Raw genomic sequence first — 20,280 nt, 5'->3', positions numbered from 1 at the left:
GTGTGAAACAGGGAAGGGAGTCTGCTAATTTGGTATAGATCAGACATAACCCACTATTAAATTAATCAAAACAGGAGCATTTCACATCTGGTTAGAAATGATCTCAACAGAGAAATGTCCTCCTGTGTGCTACCTATATCCCCCCATTAGAATCCCCTTACTTTAACGATGACAGCTTCTCCATCCTGGAGGGGGAGATCAACCATTTCCAGGCCCAGGGACATGTACTAGTCTGTGGCGACCTAAATGTCAGAACTGGACAAGAACCTGACACTCTCAGCACACATGAGGACAAACACATACCTGGAGGTGACAGTATTCACTCCCCCATATGACCCCCTAGACACAACTACAACAAAAAACCCAACAAAAACGGGTCTGTATATAGTCAACGGTAGACTTCGAGGGGACTCCTATGGTAGGTACACCTATATCTCATCTCTTGGCAGTAGTACTGTAGACTACTTTATCACCGACCTCAACCCAGAGTGTTCACAGTCAGCTGACACCCCAATCAGACTACAGCAAAATCACAATCTACTTGAACAGAGCAATACACTCAACCACGAGGCATCAAAGCCGAGTAAACTGCATGCTATTAACAAAATGCTATCGATGGAAGGAGGGTAGTGTAGAAACCTACCAAAAAACTGTTGGCCAACAACAAATCCAATTCCTCCTATCCGCTTCTCCAACCTTTCCTTTTATAAAAAAAGAACAAAAACATATGCAGTGCATTCGGAAAGTATTCAGACCCCTTGACTTTTTCCACATTTTCTTACGTTACAGCCTTACTCTAAAATAGATATTTTTTTAATGTCCATCAATCTACACAAAATATCCCATAATGACAAAGAGAACAGTTTTATTTATTTTTTAAATTGATAAAAAATAAAAACATTTTACATAAGTATTCAGACCCTTTGCTATGAGACTCGAAATTGAGCTCAGTTGCATCCTGTTTCCATTGATCATCCTTGAGATGCTTCTACAACTTGATTGGAGTCCACCTGTGGTACATTTAATTGATTGGAAATGATTTGGAAAGGCACACACCTGTCTATATAAGGTCCCACAGTTGACAGTGCATGTCAGAGCAAAAACCAAGCCATGAGGTCGAAGGAATTGTCCGTAGAGCTCCGAGACAGGATTTTGTCGAGGCACAGATCTGGAAAGGGTACCACAACATTTCTGCAGCATTAAAAAGGTCCCCAAGAACACAGTGGGCTCCATCATTCTTAAATGGAAGAAGTTTGGAACCACTGAGATTCTTCCCAGAGATGGCCGCCGGGCAAAACTGAGCAATCTGGGGAGAAGGGCCTTGGTCAGGGAGGTGACCAAGAACGATGGTCACTCTGACAGAGCTCCAGAGTTCCTCAGTGGAGATGGGAAAGCCTTCCAGAAGGACAACCATCTCCGCAGCACTCCACCAATCAGGCCTTTATGGTAGAGTGGCCAGACGGAAGACACTCATCAGTAAAAGGCACATGACAGCCCGGTTGGAGTTTGCCAAAAGTCACCTAAAGGACTCTCAGACCATGAGAAACAAGACTCTCTGGTCTGATGAAACCAAGATTGAACCCTTTGGCCTGAATGCCAAGCATGACGTCTGGAGGAAACCTGGCACCATCCCTACGGTGAAGCATGGTGGTGGCAGCATCATGCTTTGGGGATGTTTTTCAGCGGTAGGGACTGGAAGACTAGTCAGGATCAAGGGAATGATGAAGTAAAGAGAGATCCTTGATGAAAACCTGCTCCAGAGACTGGGGCGAAGGGTCACCTTCCAACAGGACAATGACCCTAAGCACACAGCCAAGACAACACAGGAGTGGCTTTGAGAAAAGTCTCTTAATGTCCTTGGGTGGCCCAGCCAGAGCCCGGACTTGAACCCGATCGAACATCTCTGGAGAGACCTGAAACTAGCTTCGCAGCTACGCTCCCCATCCAACCTGACAGAGCTTGAGAGGATCTACAGAGAAGAATAGGAGAAACTCCCCAAATACAGGTGTGCCAAGCTTGTAGTGCCATACCCAAGAGGATTCGAGGCTGTAATCGCTGCCAAAGGTGCTTCAACAAAGTACTGAGTAAAGGATCTGAATACTTATGTAAATGTCATATTTCCGTTTTCTTCTTAAATTTGCACAAATTTCTAAAAAACTGTTGTTGCTTTGTCATTGTGGGGTAGTGTGTAGATTGATGAAGGGGAAAAAACTATTGAATCAATTTTAGAATAAGGCTGTAACGTAACAAAATGTGGAAAAAAGTCAAGGGGTCTGAATACTTTCCGAATGCACTGTACATGATCAATTACAAACCTTAGAATCAGCTATTAAAGACTACCAGAACCCACTAGATTCTCCAATTACATTGACAAAATACAAACCTTCCAACCCAAAAAGGCCTGTGGTGTTGATTGTATCCTAAATGAAATTATGAAATATACAGACCACAAATTCCAATTGGCTATCCTTAAACTCAACATCATCCTCAGCTCTGGCATCTTCCCCAATATTTGGAACCAAGGTCTTGTCACACCAATCCATAAAAGTGTAGACAAAATTGACCCCAATAATTACCATGGAATATGCGTCAACAGCAATCTCTGAAAAATCATCAACAGCAGACTCCAACATTTCCTCAGTGAAAACAATGTCCTGAGCAAATGTCAAATTGGCTTCTTCCCAAAATACCATACAACAGACCACGTATACTCCCTGCACACACTTAAATGACAAACAAATAAAACAAACGTAAAGTCTTCTCATGCTTGATTTAAAAAAAGCTTTTGACTCAATTTGTCATGAGGGTCTGCTATACAAACTAACAGGGATGCAGCTCGAGCCCCACCCTCTCGAGCCCCACCCTCTCGAGCCCCACCCTCTACAGTGTCCTCCGTAATTATTGGAACACTGAAGCATGTTGTATTCTTTTGGATCTGTACTCCTGCACTTTGGATTTGAAATGATACGGGTCAATGACCAATAAGGTTTTCAAAAGTGAAAATTTTGAAAATAATTCATTTTGAAAAAGTTGTATGTTCCCGTGAGTGTTACCTATGCACTTTCGTGGTTTGTCGCAAAATAATTATTGTACAAAATGTGACTTTTTATGCGACTGTTAAATTTCTTTACACTTTTTTACTGGATTAGCCCTAATTTTGAATGACTGTCAACTATAACTTCTGCTGGAGAAATGAAAACCATATTACATTTTTCTCTTATACACTGAGCTTCGCTCTGCATTTGAGACAATAACATAATTGTATTGTTTTATAACATTAAAAACACTGGATGTACCGAATGACTATTCTTTTACAGTGCCATTTTTTAGGTAGAGCTCTCTCTCTCGCTCTTTCCCTCAAAACACACACAAAGAGTAAGTATGGTTTCTTATTCAACAATGCCTTTAATGCTTAATAAATTACCAAACATGTGACTCAAATGATTATCATGCAGACATATTTCATGAACATGGCAATGAACTTCTAAAAAAAGGATACAAATTATGCATTGATGCATTAAAAACAGTATTAAGAATCATTGTAATACAGAAATAGTAAAGTTATTGAAATACAGTAATGACATTCAAACATTAAAATACAAAATGTATAAGAAACAGTGTTCTTCTACTTTACATCAATTACAAATGGAATAAAAACTAATGAAATTGCTCTGTGCAATATAATGTAAAAACATTCTAAATGTATTTGGTATTTTATTAGGATCCCCATTAGCTGTTGCAAAAGCAGCAGCTACTCTTCCTGGGGTCCACATGAAACATGAAACATTACATAATACAGAACATTAATAGACAAGAACAGCTCAGAACATTAATAGACAAGAACAACTCAAGGACAATATATATTTTTTAAAGGCATATGTAGCCTACATATCAGTACATACAAAACCTATCTAGGTCAAATAGGGGAGAGGCGTTGAGCCGTGAGGTTGCTTTATCAGTTTTTTGAAACCAGGTTTGCTGTTTATTTGAGCAATATGAGATGGAACGGAGTTCCATGCAATAATGGCTCTATATAATACTGTACGCTTTCTTGAATTTGTTCTGGATTTGGGGACTGTGAAAAGACCCCTGGTGGCATGTTTAGTGGGGTAAGTGTGTGTGTCAGAGCTGTGTGTAAATTGACTATGAAAACAATTTGGAATTTTCAACACATTGTTTCTTATAAAAGTGATGCTGTCAGTCTTTCCTCAACTCTTAGCCAAGAGAGACTGGCATGCATATTATTTATATCAGCCCTCTGATTACAATGAAGAGCAAGACGTGCTGCTCTGTTCTGGGCCAGCTGCAGCTTAACTAGGTCTTTTCTTGCAGCACTGGACCACACGACTGGACAATAATCAAGATTAGACAAAACTAGAGCATGCAGAACTTGCTTTTTGGAGTGTGGTGTCAAAAAAGCAGAGCATCTCTTTATTACGGACAGACCTCTCCCCATCTTTACAACCATTTAATCTATATGTTTCGACCACGATAGTTTACAATCTAAGGTAACGCCAAGTAATTTAGTCTCCTCAACTTGTTCAACAGCCACACCATTCATTACCAGATTCAGCTGAGGTCTAGAACTTAGGGAATGATTTGTACCAAATACAATGCTCTTAGTTTTAGAGATGTTCAGGACCAGTTCATTACTGGCCACACATTCCAAAACAGACTGCAACTCTTTGTTAAGGCTTTCAGTGACTTCATTAGCTGTGGTTGTTGACCCGTATATGGTTGAATCATCAGCATACATGGGCACACATGCTTTGTTTAATGCCAGTGACAGGTCATTGGTAAAAATAGAAAAGAGTAGAGGGCCTAGAGAGCTGCCCTGTGGTACACCACACTTTACATGTTTGACATTAGAGAAGCTTCCATTAAAGAAAACCCTTTGAGTTCTATTAGATAGATCGCTCTGAATCCACGATATGGCAGAGGTTGAAAAGCCATAACACATTTGTTTTTTTAACAACAGGTTATGGTCAATAATATCAAAGGCTGCACTGAAATCTAACAGTTCAGATCCCACAATCTTCTTATTTTCAATTTCTTTCAACCAAGCATCAGTCATTTGTGTCAGTGCAGTACATGTTGAGTGCCCTTCCTTATAAGCATGCTGAAAGTCTGTTGTTCATTTGTTTATAGAGAAATAGCAATGTATTTCGTCAAACACAATTTTTTCCAACAGTTTGCTAAGAGCTGGCGGCAAGCTTTTAGGTCTGCTGTTAGAGCCAGTAAAGGCCTATTTACCATTCTTTGGCTTCCCTCCAGGCCTGAGGACAAAGACTTTCCTCTAGGCTCAGATTAAAGATATGACAGATAGGAGTGGCTATAGAGTCAGCTACCATCCTCAGTAGCTTTCCATCTAAGTTGTCAATGCCAGGAGGTTTGTCATTATTGATCGATAACAATAATTTTTCCACCTCTCCCACACTAACTTTACAAAATTCTAACTTGCAAAGCTTTTCTTTCATTATTTGTTTTTAAATGCATGAATACGATGGCTCACTGTTCCTTGTTGGTATTTCCTGCCTAAGTTTGCCCACTTTGCCAATGAAGTAATCATTAAAATAATTAGCAACATCAAATGGTTTTGTGATGAATAAGCCATCTGATTCGATAAAAGATGGAGTTGAATTTGTCTTTCTGCCCATAATTTCATTTAAATACTAGTTTTTTTCCATCATTCTTTATATCATTGATCTTGGCTTCATAATACAGTTTCTTCTTCTTTTTGTTGAGTTTAGTCAGATCTGTCTAGACTTTCAGCAAATGTTGACTTGGTCACAGCTGCAGCTTCATCTTGCTGTACCTCAGTGATGGTGGTGTTCAATGAAGTTCACTTCCACAGGACTTAAACAGGTGTTGCAGATGCTTGGTCTGCTGCAGAAGCAAGATACTTCAGTGTTTTATTTCCGCTGCCACTGTGGAGGTGACCTGGTGCAATTTCATGGTTCCTTTGACTCCAGCGAGGTTGTTGGGCACGGCTTTGTCGTACTTTGTGGCATCTGCAATCCAAAATAACTTGATGCTCGATCCACTCTTCTCAAGTAGTTCTCCTTGGGAGTCTGCACATCCTCCCCACGTTGAATGTGTTTGTCCGCACACGCCATCTGGTGTCCCCTTCCCGTGGGCCTTTTCAGAAAAGTTCCAGGTGATTTGTTTGAATCTGTAGATATATGGCACAGTGCTGAGTAGGTACATGTTCTTCTTGTTTCTGTATTGGGTGACTGACCATCGCTCATCATGTGGAGTGTCATGATTTGTGGATTCTTGTTCTTGACATCTCTTAGGACAGGCTCCAGGTGAGCCCATACTGCTCTATCATCATGTCTAAGGGAGTCAGTTGAACTGGTGTTTTGCTAGAGCATCTAGCTTTTGGTTGAAGACCTCTTTCAGGTCCTTAAGGATCCAGGTTGAGACACATTCAACAAAAAGTTGTCTCCCTCTTCCACTGTTTCCTATTTGATGTCTCTGATGTGTCCTTCATCTCAGCAAATGCAACTTCATTGTAGCAACAATTTACACACACTTAAGATGTATATCTAGATTAATAGGATAGTAGTTATTTACTTACACATATTTTCAGTATTAGCTGCTTGATGTGCACGACTATAAAACTGTACAAAACATACATAAAACACCCTTATTCAACAAAAACATATTTTTACTTAAAAGTAGATAATTATGTATTTGTGACTACAATAAAATAAAATAAATGAATAGATAAGTTAATACAAAGACAAACAGATTGCTATCATTCAGTCCAACTGTTTAGTCATTTGGTGCAACTGGAATTTCTGGTGACTGTGAATTATAATTTTGGTTATACCGAATGACTTTTCTCACGTAAACATGGTGTTACAGGGAACTGGTTGTGCACCCATGTGAACACGACTTTAACCTTAAGTATGTATCTTGAGTATCAAAATAAAATACAAGCTTTTCAGATAATTAAACATTTGTATTGGTTTTTAGCAGTTGTACCGAACAATGCGATTTTTGGGGTAAAACCTTACAGGGAGGAGAAATTATCAAACATTTACAAGAGACTTGCTAATCTTTCTTATTAACCAAAGGGTATCTCACAGGCATCTTAATGATGTCACATCCTGTCACGAGTATCATCATGTGATTTGATCCAAAATGGTGACTTTACGCCAGTCGCACCGAATGATAATCATAAAGGCACATTGTAGGATTTTTAATGAATTTATTTGCAAATTATGGTGGAAAATAAGTATTTGGTCAATAACAAAAGTTTCTCAATACTTTGTTATATACCCTTTGTTGGCAATGACACAGGTCAAACGTTTTATGTAAGTCTTCACAAGGTTTTCACACACTGTTGCTGGTATTTTGGCCCATTCCTCCATGCAGATCTCCTCTAGAGCAGTGATGTTTTGGGGCTGTCGCTGGGCAACACAGACTTTCAACTCCCTCCAAAGATTTTCTATGGGGTTGAGATCTGGAGACTGGCTAGGCCACTCCAGGACCTTGAAATGCTTCTTACGAAGCCACTCCTTCGTTGCCCGGGCGGTGTGTTTGGGATCATTGTCATGCTGAAAAGACCCAGCCACGTTTCATATTCAATGCCCTTGCTGATGGAAGGAGGTTTTCACTCAAAATCTCACAATACATGGCCCCATTCATTCTTTCCTTTACACGGATCAGTCGTCCTGGTCCCTTTGCAGAAAAAAAGCCCCAAATCATGATGTTTCCACCCCCATGCTTCACAGTAGGTATGGTGTTCTTTGGATGCAACTCAGCATTCTTTGTCCTCCAAACACAACGAGTTGAGTTTTTACCAAAAAGTTCTATTTTTGGTTTCATCTGACCATATAACATTCTCCCAATCCTCTTCTGGATCATCCAAATGCACTCTAGCAAACTTCAGACGGGCCTGGACATGTACTGGCTTAAGCAGGGAGACACGTCTGGCACTGCAGGATTTGAGTCCCTGGCGGCGTAGTGTGTTACTGATGGTAGGCTTTGTTACTTTGGTCCCAGCTCTCTGCAGGTCATTCACTAGGTCCCCCTGTGTGGTTCTGGGATTTTTGCTCACCGTTCTTGTGATCATTTTGACCCCACGGGGTGAGATCTTGCGTGGAGCCCCAGATCGAGGGAGATTATCAGTGGTCTTGTATGTCTTCCATTTCCTAATAATTGCTCCCACAGTTGATTTCTTCAAACCAAGCTGCTTACCTATTGCAGATTCAGTCTTCCCAGCCTGGTGCAGGTCTACAATGTTGTTTCTGGTGTCCTTTGACAGCTCTTTGGTCTTGGCCATAGTGGAGTTTGGAGTGTGACTGTTTGAGGTTGTGGACAGGTGTATTTTATACTGATAACAAGTTCAAACAGGTGCCATTAATACAGGTAACGAGTGGAGGACAGAGGAGCCTCTTAAAGAAGAAGTTACAGGTCTGTGAGAGCCAGAAATCTTGCTTGTTTGTAGGTGACCAAATACTTATTTTCCACCATAATTTGCAAATAAATTCATTAAAAATCCTACAATGTGATTTTCTGGAGAAAAAAATTCTCAATTTGTCTGTCATAGTTGAGGTGTACCTATGATGAAAATTACAGGCCTCTCTCATCTTTTTAAGTGGGAGAACTTGCACAATTGGTGGCTGACTAAATACTTTTTTCCCCCACTGTACATAGACACTCTGGCTTTGCTCAAAGCCAGTGGCATGTCTTTAGTAAAGATTGAAAAAAGTAAGGGGCCTAGACAGCTGCCCTGGGGAATTCCTGATTCTACCTGTATTATGTTGGAGAGGCTTCCATTAAAGAACACCCTCTGTGTTCTGTTAGACAGGTAACTGTTTATCCACAATAGAGCAGGGGGTGTAAAGCCATAACACATGTTTTTGCAGCACAGACTATGATCGATAATGTCAAAAGCCGCACTGAAGTCTAACAAAACAGCCCCCACAATCTTTTTATCATCAATTTCTCTCAGACAATCAGTCATTTGTGTAAGTGCTGTGCTTGTTGAATGTCCTTCCCTATAAGAGTGCTGAAAGTTTGTTGTCAATTTGTTTACTGTAAAATAGCATTATATCTGGTCAAACACAATTTTTCCAAAAGTTTACTAATGGTTGGTAACAGTCTGATTGGTCGGCTATTTGAGCCAGTAAAAGGGGGCTTTACTATTCTTAGGTAGCGGAATAACTTTTGCTTCCCTCCAGGCCTGAGGGCACACACTTTCTAGTAGGCTTAAATTGAAGATATGGCAACTAGGAGTGGCAATATCATCCACTATTATCCTCAGTAATTCTCCATCCAAGTTGTCACACCCAGGTGGCTTGTCATTGTTGATAGACAACAATCATTTTTTTACCTCTTCCACACTCACTTTACGGAATTCAAAATTACAACGCTTGTCTTTCATCATTTGGTCAGATACACTTGGATGTGTAGTGTCAGCGTTTGTTGCTGGCATGTCATGCATAAGTTTGCTAATCTTGCCAATGAAAAAAATAATTAAAGTAGTTGGCAATATCAGTTGGTTTTGTGATGAATGAGCCATCTGATTCAATGAATGATGGAGCAGAGTTTGCCTTTTTGCCCAACATTTCATTTAAGGCGCTCCAAAGCTTTTTACTATCATTCTTTATGTCATTTATCTTTGTTTCATAGTGTAGTTTCTTCTCCTTTTTATTCAGTTTAGTCACATGATTTCTCAATTTGCAATACGTTTGCCAATCGGTTGTGCAGCCAGACTTATATGCCATTCCTTTTGCCTCATCCCTCTCAACCATACCATTTCTCAATTCCTCATCAATCCACAGGGATTTAACAGTTTTTACAGTCATTTTCTTAATGGGTGCATGCTTATTAGTAACCGGAATAAGCAATTTCATAAATGTGTCAAGTGCAGTGTCTGTTTGCTCCTCATTACACACCACAGACCAACAAATATCCTTTACATCAACAACAGAGGGATCACTATAAGACTTCTTGTATGACCTCTTATACACAATATTAGGCCCAGCCTTTGGAACTTTGGTTTTCCTAGATATAGCTACAATATTGAGATCACTACATCCAATGGATTTGGATACTGCTTTCAAACCAATTTCTGCAGCATTAGTAAAGATGTGATCAATACATGTTGATGATTTCATTCCTGTACTGTTTGTAACTACCCTGGTAGGTTGACTGATAACCTGAACCAGGTTGCAGCCACTGGTTACAGTTTGAAGCTTTCTCTTGAGAGGGCAGCTTGATGAAAGCCAGTCAATATTTAAATCACCCAGAAAATATACCTCTCTGTTGATTGCACATCCATTATCAAGCATTTCACACATGTTATCCAGATACTTACTGTTAGCACTTGGTGGTCTATAGCAGCTTCCCATCAGAATGGGCTTTAGGTGAGGCAGATGAACCTGTAGTCAGATTACTTCAACAGTATTTAACATGAGATCCTCTCTAATCTTTACAGGAATGTGGTTCTGAATATAAACAGCAACACCTCCACCATTACTATATTTTCTCAAATGTTAAAACCTTGTATTGCTACCACTGTATCATCAAAAGGTATTATTTTAGTGAGTTTCAGAGATATGAATGTCATCTGTTACTAGCAAATGATTGATTTCATGAACCTTGTTTCTTAAGCTACAAATGTTAACGTGGGCTATTTTGATCACTTTTCTTCTGGGATGCTTACTTGTTTTTATTGCTTTACTGGGAAGCTTAGCAGAAGTAGTTATGCTCATATTATTTACGTTAGTGCAGGGTGAGCTGCACACAGTGGACTTTCTACTAGGGCACACCGCCTCAGTGCTAACAGTATAAATCAAGTTCATAGACACATTATTACTGCATCCAAAAGCTGTAGGATCAGCAGAGGCATTCAGGGCAGTTAGAGGGACATAAATTAGGTTACTTACATTGTGTCTACCGACGCCCCTGGTGTAAAGTACATTTGCTGAAGCATTAGGATAACTCTGCGTCACAATGGTAGGGAATAGCTGAGCTGGGCTTGTGTCATTGATAAGTCATTGTCTCAACGCAGCCTTATAATGCTGTGAAAGGATCCAGGAACCCAAATGATTTGGGTGGATCCCATCCTCCTTATAAAACGTGTTTTGTTTGAAAAGATATCGAAATTGTCAACAAAAGTTACACCCATTGAGCTGCAATAATCACGTTGCCAGTTGTGAAGAGAAAGAATCCTGCTAAAGCGTTCAATGCCACGATTCAGAGAGGACACAGGGCCAGATATGATGGGTATTTTGTTCGTGTCTAGCAGAGTCAATCAGCTCTTTAAAATCCAGTTTCAACTCTTCAGAGCTGCCCTTCATAATGTCATTAAAACCCACATGGACTACGATAGAATCGACTTACATGTCCTGGCGTAGTACATTCGGGAGCAGCTTAGTAATGTAATTTACTCGAGCTCCGGCACAGGACATTGTTTTTGCACCAGGAACGGTCACGTTTCTTACCACGGAGCTTCCCAAAATCACGGCTGGCGAGAAGGACGAGGAAATCCGCACACTCCCACGCTTCACAGGATTCGTAGAACCCTTCAAGGACGGGCGAAAGGCAGGATAACTTGAGCCCGTGATGTTGGCTCTGACAGGACTTAATTTGTTGTTGATTATTTAATTATTATTTTGTTGTTTATGCTGAGCCCCATATGATTTTTCCTATCAATACACCATTGCACTTAACACGTTTCCTAATCTTTATTTTTGACAAGGTTTACGCAGGTTTGTTACAGAAAATGGCACCCCAGATGGGTCGATCTGGCTGCAAGACTTTGACTTCAATGTGTTGTACAGGAAGGGAAGGCTCAACACTGTACCTGATGCCTTGTCCCGCTCTCTCTCTCTCTCTCACCACCTTACCTGATAGCTGCTGCCTGTATAAGGAGTGAGACTATTCAGCCCTGCAACCTTCCAGATGACCGGTCAGAGATTGCAGATGTTCAAGCCTCTGACAAGGAGATGCAAGTTCACATAGAAGAGGTCAAGAAGGGAAACGCAAGACCAGGCCGAATCACCTACATCCTGGAGAATTACCTCCTGTTCAGACAGATACCAGGACAGAGTGTTGGCCATAAGTTACAGCTGTTTGCGCCCCAAAAGCGCCGTAGGCCATTCTAGGAATACTTCCATGATAGTCCTCTGGGGGGGAGGGGGGGCACATGGGACGGCTGAAGACACTGTTGCCGCTGGATATAGCTTACTGGCCAAAGTCAGAAATGAGGTATGGGCATACAGCAGAAACATTCAATCCCCTTCAGGATCAAGATCTCTGTTGCCTAAACAGTTGTGTGAGTCATTACCTGAAGTGTGTTTACCCCGGTATGGTACAGAAATGGTGTGACGATATGAACATCTGGATACTGCCCAACCCTAACACACACAACATTACACTGACATAGTACTAATAGGCCTTATCACTTGCAGTGCTGACCATTGTTGGTCAAAACACGGTACCCGTTCCTCTGCCTTCGTCCCAAATGGCATCCTTATTTAGTGCACTACTTTAAATAGGGAACAGGATGCCATTTCGGACACAGCCTCTCAACCGGAACTAGTTAGACCCAGACTACATCAAGAACTAGTTAGACCCAGACTACATCAAGAACTAGTTAGACCCAGACTACATCAAGAACTAGTTAGACCCAGACTACATCAAGAACTAGTTAGACCCAGACTACATCAAGAACTAGTTAGACCCAGACTACATCAAGAACTAGTTAGACCCAGACTACATCAAGAACTAGTTAAACCCAGACTACATCAAGAACTAGTTAGACCCAGAATACATCAAGAACTAGTTAGACCCAGAATACATCAAGAACTAGTTAGACCCAGAATACATCAAGAACTAGTTAGACCCAGAATACATCAAGAACTAGTTAGACCCAGAATACATCAAGACAACCTTCACCTGATGGACCAACTCAGGGTCGTATTCACCTTGACGGACCAACTCAGGGTCGTATTCACCTGGCAGACCAACTCAGGGTCGTATTCACCTGACGGACCAACTCAGGGTCGTATTCACCTGGTGGACCAACTCAGGGTCGCATTCACCTGACGGACCAACTCAGGGTCGTATTCACCTGGCAGACCAACTCAGGGTCGCATTCACCTGGCGGACCAACTCAGGGTCGTATTCACCTGATGGATCAATAGAAACTCTTGTTTTAGTCCAAACGTCAAACTGGTACAGGCCAAAGGGTTGATTAGGTTCCGTTAGTATTGTTTCAACATTCATCTGATAGCATCTGGTTAATTCATGTTGGAAACTTAGACCAGTGTGTGGGTGTAGACTAGCGTTTTCTGCCCTAATTTACATTCATTGTAATGTACACTGACTGACCCAGCAGAGACATAGTGAGACAGCAGCTCAAATCAGCCAACTAGGCCACTTTGACAGATCCATAGGATGCATACCAAATGGAACCCCGTGTAGTGCACTACTTTTGACCAGAGCCATGAGTCTTGGTCAATAGTAGTGCACTATATGAGGAATAGGGTGCCATTTGAGACAACAATTCACTCAGCTGCTGACGTCAGGCTGGATGTCATGTTGGAATCTGACGCTGGTACAATCACCACCCTGTTCTCTACAGGCCTATACACAGTCTCCTCCCTCCCACTCGGCACAGAGAGAGAAAAACACTGTCCTTCAGTTCACATATTACATAATGTTAAGACTGAGAGGTGAGGTACAATTACACTGGATGTGGCATCCCACAACGAGACAGAGACAGACAGAGACACAGAGAGAGAGAGAGAGAGAGAGAGAGAGAGAGAGAGAGAGAGAGAGACAGAGACAGAGACACAGAGAGAGAGAGAGAGAGAGAGAGAGAGAGGAGACGGACAGAGACAGAGACACAGAGAGAGAGAGAGAGAGAGAGAGACAGACAGAGACAGAGACACAGAGAGAGAGAGAGAGAGAGAGAGAGAGAGAGAGAGACAGACAGAGACAGAGACACAGAGAGAGAGAGAGAGAGAGAGAGAGAGAGAGAGAGAGAGAGAGAGAGACAGACAGACAGAGACAGAGACACAGAGAGAGAGAGAGAGAGAGAGCGAGAGAGCGCTAGATTATTATTATATTATTATTTATATTAGAGCGCTAGAGAGACGGAGAGTATCCAGCCAGTGAGAGGCCCATGGGCTCTGAGCGTAGTATGTTGTTTAGTGAGTGGTACTAGTCATCACCCACTGGGCTCGTTAATAAATAAGCATGCCCTGTTTGAGCTCGGTCTCTCCCACTAACACCGTTCTTCTCTCATACGTCTGTTGGGTCTCTAAACGATTGGTGAGATTCAATACCAGGGCTCTGCAGTGCCACCATTTTACTCGCTTATGCGCCTAAATATTTTGCTGTAAGACCGGGAATTTTAATTTAGGAGCACCAGTGTGCCTAGAAAAACATCACCCAGATGGTAATTCAATGATTACTTGACTGTACGGCAGCCCCCTGAGTGGAGAACACACTGAGCGCAGATTCATGACCGTCATGCTTGCACCATTACTAAAAAAGAAAATGGCTTGTTACATGATTTTTCATTGTACTCCTACATTTCTTTGTGCTCGTACATTTTTCAACTTAGGCGCACACGTGCTCCTTGTAAAAAAATGTCAGCGTAGAACCCTGAATGCAATCATTGTACCAGCTAAGTAGGTCTGGTATGACTGTCAAACCTGGGCTTGTAAAATAAAATAGCCCACTGGTGGATCCCTTGACTGCATTGTGCATCAACAGCCTTTGAGCTAATAGCCCCTAGCAACCAGGTGAAGTGAGTGGCAGTGACAATGCCAGTCTATATGGCAATACATTAAATCCATGGTATAGTTTCAATGCAATGCTTTGAAGTAGGTAGAATCTGCTCATAATTGTCTAGCTAGCTATTATGCAGATGAAATAGTCACAGGCAGCCTACTGGTCTGGTTCATAGGATTTAAAGCAATGAGAAGATCAACCAGATCAACTGACATTCAAAAGACAGAAAACAGCTAGCCATTTACTTACATACTCTGTTCATACAGTGTTTGGCATGATTGCCTTTGTTCTGGGGAGGATAGGCTTCATGCTAGTAACTAGCTAGCTGGACAAGACAGGCTTCATGCTAGTAACTAGCTAGCTGGACAAGACAGGCTTCATGCTAGTAGCTAGCTAGCTGGACAAGACAGGCTTCATGCTAGTAGCTAGCTAGCTGGACAAGACAGGCTTCATGCTAGTAGCTAGCTAGCTGGACAAGACAAAGCAAACGAGTAACCAACTGGGATCTGCTAGCTAGCTAATATTAGTTTGATTGATCATAGCTAACGTTAGCTAGCTAGCTACATCCTCAATCGCTAACAGCTAATGTTTTAGCATTTAACTAGCTAGCTAGCGGCTAACAAGGAACTGCAAATACCTTAGTCTTCTCTTTTGATTGTGCTGCCTTCGATGACTTTTGACTGAAACGACTCAGCTACACGCAAAATCATCGTTCACGTTGCAACACCATGTCTTCTTAATCACTGTTAATAACCTGTATCTATTTATTTATTTCCATTATGAATTAATTTATCCTGCAGGCTAGCTAACTAGATAGCAACATGACATGTTGTCAAATGAAAAGTGCTGTGCTCATTGGCTGTTCCAGTATCATGTGACCACGCCCCGCTCCAGTAGTAGGATGCGTTCCAGGATGACTGCATTTCGGCGCTGCGGTCGCACTGATTTCCAACTAGACGGCTCGAATTTACTCTTCCTGACAATGTTTTTGCAATTGACTCGTTCACTTGAAAACATGGAGAGTGGTACTCGTAATGTGTTGTATTGGATTTCCCCCAAACATAACACCTGGCCCATTGAACTTCTCCCTGGAATAATCCAAAATGCACCTCAAACAGGAATATAATTTAAAAAAATAATAAACAAGTAGAATAGAACAGAACTTTACAACAAACTAGTAAATAGTAGGGTATCTCGTCAATTAAACTAACAATAATAATTGCCTTTACAATAAATACTTTTCAATCATTTCATTATCAGTGGACAATACATTTTACATTCGATAATATCAGGACATAATATAACACACAAATAAAATAATTTGGAAAATAAAAGCAACACCAAAACGGAACAGGCAAACAGCGACGTGTTGTAATCTAGCAGACCTAATTCATATCAAATCAAATCAAATGTATTTGCCACATGCACCGGATACAACAGGTGTAGACTTGCAATGCATTGAAATGTTTACTTACTAGTCCTTTCCCAACAATGCAGAGTTAAAAAGTAAGGACATAGTAATACAATAACATAACAATAACGAGGCCCTTGTTGAGATGTTCATACCCCTTGACTTCAATACCCCTTGATTTTGTTGTTACCGTCTGAATTCAAAATGGATTCAATAAATAAAAAAATCTCACCTATCTACTATTCATAATACCCCATAATGACTACGTGAAACCGTGTTTTTTTAGAAATGTTTACAAGTTGAAATTGAAATATAGAAATATCTAATCTACATAAGTATACACACCCCTGAATCAATACTTTGTAGAAGCACCTTGGGCAGCGATTACAGCTCTGAGTCTTTCTGGGTAAGTCTCTAAGAGCTTTCAACACCTGGATTGTGCAACATTTGCCCATTATTATTTTCAAAATTCTTCAAGCTCAAGTTGGTTGTTGATCATTGCTAGAGAACCATTTTCAGGTCTTGCCATAGATTTTCAAGTAGATTTAAGTCAAAACTGTAACTCGCCCACTCGGGAACATTCACTGTCTTCTTGGTAAGCAACTCCAGTGTAGATTTGGTCTTGTGTTTTAGGTTATTGTCCTGCTGAAAGGTGAATTCATCTCCCAGTGTCTGGTGTAAAGCAGACTGAACCAGGTTTTCCTCTAGGATTTTGCCTGTGCTTAGCTCCATCCCATTTATTTTTTATCCTGGAAAACTCCCCAGTCATTAACGATTACAAGCATACCCATAACATGATGCAGCCACCACTATGCTTGAAAATATGGTGAGTGGTACTCAGTAATCTGTTGTATTGGATTTCCCCCAAACATAACACTTTCTATTCAGGACAAAAAGTGAATTGCTTTGCCAAATGTTTTTACTTGTTGCAAACAGGATGCATGTTTTGGAATACTTTTATTCTGTACAGGCTTCCTTCTTTTCACTCTGTCAATTAGGTTAGGATTGTGGAGTAACTACAATGTTGTTGATCCATCCTCAGTTTTCTCCTATAAGAGCCATTCAACTCTGTGACTGTTTTAAAGTCACCATTAGCCTCCTTCCCAACTGAGTTAGGAAAGACGCCTGTATCTTTGTAGTGACTGGGTGTATTGACAAAGGACAACGACCTTAAGCCAAGACAACGCAGGAGTGGCTTCAGGACAAGTCTCTGAATGTCCTTGAGTGGCCCAGCCAGAGCCCAGACTTGAACCTGATCTAACATCTCTGGAGAGACCTGAAACTAGCTTCGCAGCTACGAGCTTGAGAGGATCTGCAGAGAAGAATGGGAGAAACTCCCCAAATACAGGTGTGCCAAGCTTGTAGCGTCATACCCAAGAAGACTTGAGGCTGTAATCGCTGCCAAAGGTGTTTCAACAAAGTACTGAGTAAAGAGTATGAATACTTATGTAAATGTGATATTTCAGTTTATAAAAATAAAAAAATGGTGCAAAATTTTCTAAAAACCTGTATGTGCTTTGTCAATATGGGGTATTGTGTGTAGATTGATGAGGGAAAAAACAATTGTAAAGTAACAAAATGTGGAAAATGTAAAGGGGTCTGAATACCTTCCGAATGCACTGTACATTACAACCACTGACAAAGCACATGCCTGCAACTGCAATCGTTACATCGTAGCTCAGCAGAAAATAGTGGTTTCATCACAGCAGCACATTCATAGATCGGTGTATAGCCATTAATCTAAAATAATTCATAGAATTAAAAAAATTATAAAAAAATCTGTTTCTCATCTCACAACATTAATATGAGATGAAAGGCGAGTTCCTAACGAGTTCAGGAAGCCAGGCTAGAGCTCTGTGTGATGTTCACAGCGATGGAGGCAGACGTTTAGATCACATTTTCAAATACGTATTTTACAGTTACAAGGACAGGGAAGTCTTAAATTTAGTCGTTTTATAATTTGATTGTGCCATATGTAGAAAGCATATCAGTCATTTCAAGCCTTATTCATACAGTTTTGTTGAATATGAAATACATCATATAAAATATTTTATATTTGTATCATATTTGTACCGCGTACTTGAGCTTGTGTCCTCAAAAATGACTACACCTCAGCAATGTATAACTATTTTTACCAGAAAAGTGAGATTTTAACCTTTCTGGGAGTATGCAGCATTACTAGTTATTGTTTAATTGTTTTGTTTATTGCCCTGTTATGATAAATAATAACTTTTGGGGATGACTTACATGACATTTTCGATTACTTTTAGTGGATGCTACAATAATTAAAGATAATCCTGAATGAATCATGAATAATGAATAATGACGAGTGAGAAAGTTACAGATGCACAAATATCATACCCCCAAGACATGCTAACCCTCCCTGTATTTGAATTGGTGGTATGATATTTATGCCTCAGTAACTTTCTCACTCATAATTATTCACGATTCATTCAGGATTATCCGTAATCATGGTAGCATCCACATTAATGTAGAAGTGTTTAGAAACATATTAGATTCTTATTTAAAGTAAAAGTGACTCCAAAATGACACAATACATTATTTATCATGAATTTCTATTGGGCACAAAATAATCTGAAACACAACCAAAACAAACTGCAAATGCATCAAATAAATGTGTAGAACTTGATGTAATCATTGCGTGCTAGGAATATGGCACCAAATACTAAAGGTTTGAATAAGTTAATACATATATAAGTGAACGTGTCCCAATACTTTTGGTCCCTTAAAATGGGGGGACTATGTACAAAAAGTGCTGTAATTTCTAAACGGTTCACCCGATATGGATAATTACCCTCGAATTAAAGCTGACAGTCTGCACTTTAACCTCATACTCCTTGTATCATTTAAAATCCAAAGTGATGGAGTACAGAGCCAAAACAACAACAAATGGGTCACTGCCCCAATACTTTTGGAGCTCACTGTATATACAGTATATATATGTATGTATGTATGTATGTATGTATGTATGTATGTATGTATGTATGTATGTATGTATGTATGTATGTATGTATGTATGTATGTATGTATGTATGTATGTATGTATGTATGTATGTATGTATGTATGTATGTGTGTGTGTATGTATGTATGAGTGAGGGGGGGTTAGAGTGAAAGAGTGGTAGGGAGTCATCTTATTGAAGCAAACAAAGAGATTGATGCTCCTCTGGCCATCAGTGCATATTTCTACACAATTTTGCATTACCTGGTTTATTGATGTATTTGGGTGCGTGATTGAATTGCATGCCTTTAAATATATTCCTAAATATATTTAATCAAAATGTTTACTTTCTACAACAAACATTTGTAACATTCATTGTAAATGCATTTCAAAGACGTATATACGCCATGGGCCCTTCAAATGGACCATTTCATACGAGCATTCCTTTCCTTCAACATTGTGCACAATAAATCCCTCCATCTCTCTCTCTCGTTCTTCAATAAATCCCTCCATCTCTCTCTCTCTCTCTTTCTTCCTCAGAGTAGGGAGGTAGGCTAATTTGGCCTAACCAAATTTCATAATTTGTTTAAAGAATTCTTTTAGCATGCAAATTCATGTTAATAGATGTTTCCTTCCTCTGGGTTTGAGAGACTGGCTGGTCCAAAGAGAGGAGGGGCGTAGAGGACGGACTCTTATAAGCCTTCAACTGCATATCGTTCCTCAAGCAATAAGCACGGTGATGCTAGCCTGCTGGTGTAAACAGCGGTACGCTGCATTAGGCTACTAGAAAATTAAACGTGTTGATGAAACGTTTAGGACGTTTGGTTCAATACTGAATTCTAAAGCAAAATTGGGATTCAGCAGCAAAGAAAAGGTTGGAGAAGTTAGCATTTACGGCGATTACAAGAAGAGGACGCATCGGATTCAGCAACTAACACAGGACTGTTTTTTATTTCAGTGTCAACTTCAGGATGTTATTAACTTCCTTCATCAGAGTGACTTCTTCTCTCCCAGCCTTCTAGAGTAAGGAAGGACGTATTGTTAATGTGAATGCCTGTCTCTACGGTAGAGAGAGACTAAGCCCAAGGAGGAAGAAACAGTAAAGCTTTTATTGCACTCCGTCTTTCCCGCGGACTGAACTGAACC

The 20,280-nt window shown here is 40.4% G+C and overlaps 1 protein-coding gene across 1 annotated transcript in view; it reads right to left on the bottom strand.

Annotated features, from left to right (window-relative positions):
• Positions 1-15,597, bottom strand: part of ptpdc1a (protein tyrosine phosphatase domain containing 1a) — a 138,792-nt gene extending 123,195 nt beyond the window's left edge. Inside the window, 1 exon segment of the mRNA XM_084167146.1 lies at positions 15,401-15,597. The gene's annotated coding sequence lies outside the window, so the exon portion shown is untranslated.
• Between the last annotated feature and the right edge of the window lie 4,683 nt (positions 15,598-20,280).

Source organism: Coregonus lavaretus, assembly GCF_964263955.1.
Source record: "Coregonus lavaretus genome assembly, chromosome: 8".
Lineage (NCBI taxonomy): Eukaryota > Metazoa > Chordata > Actinopteri > Salmoniformes > Salmonidae > Coregonus > Coregonus lavaretus.
The sequence above is the reverse complement of the archived record's forward strand: the minus strand, read 5'-3'. Positions and strand labels throughout refer to the sequence as shown.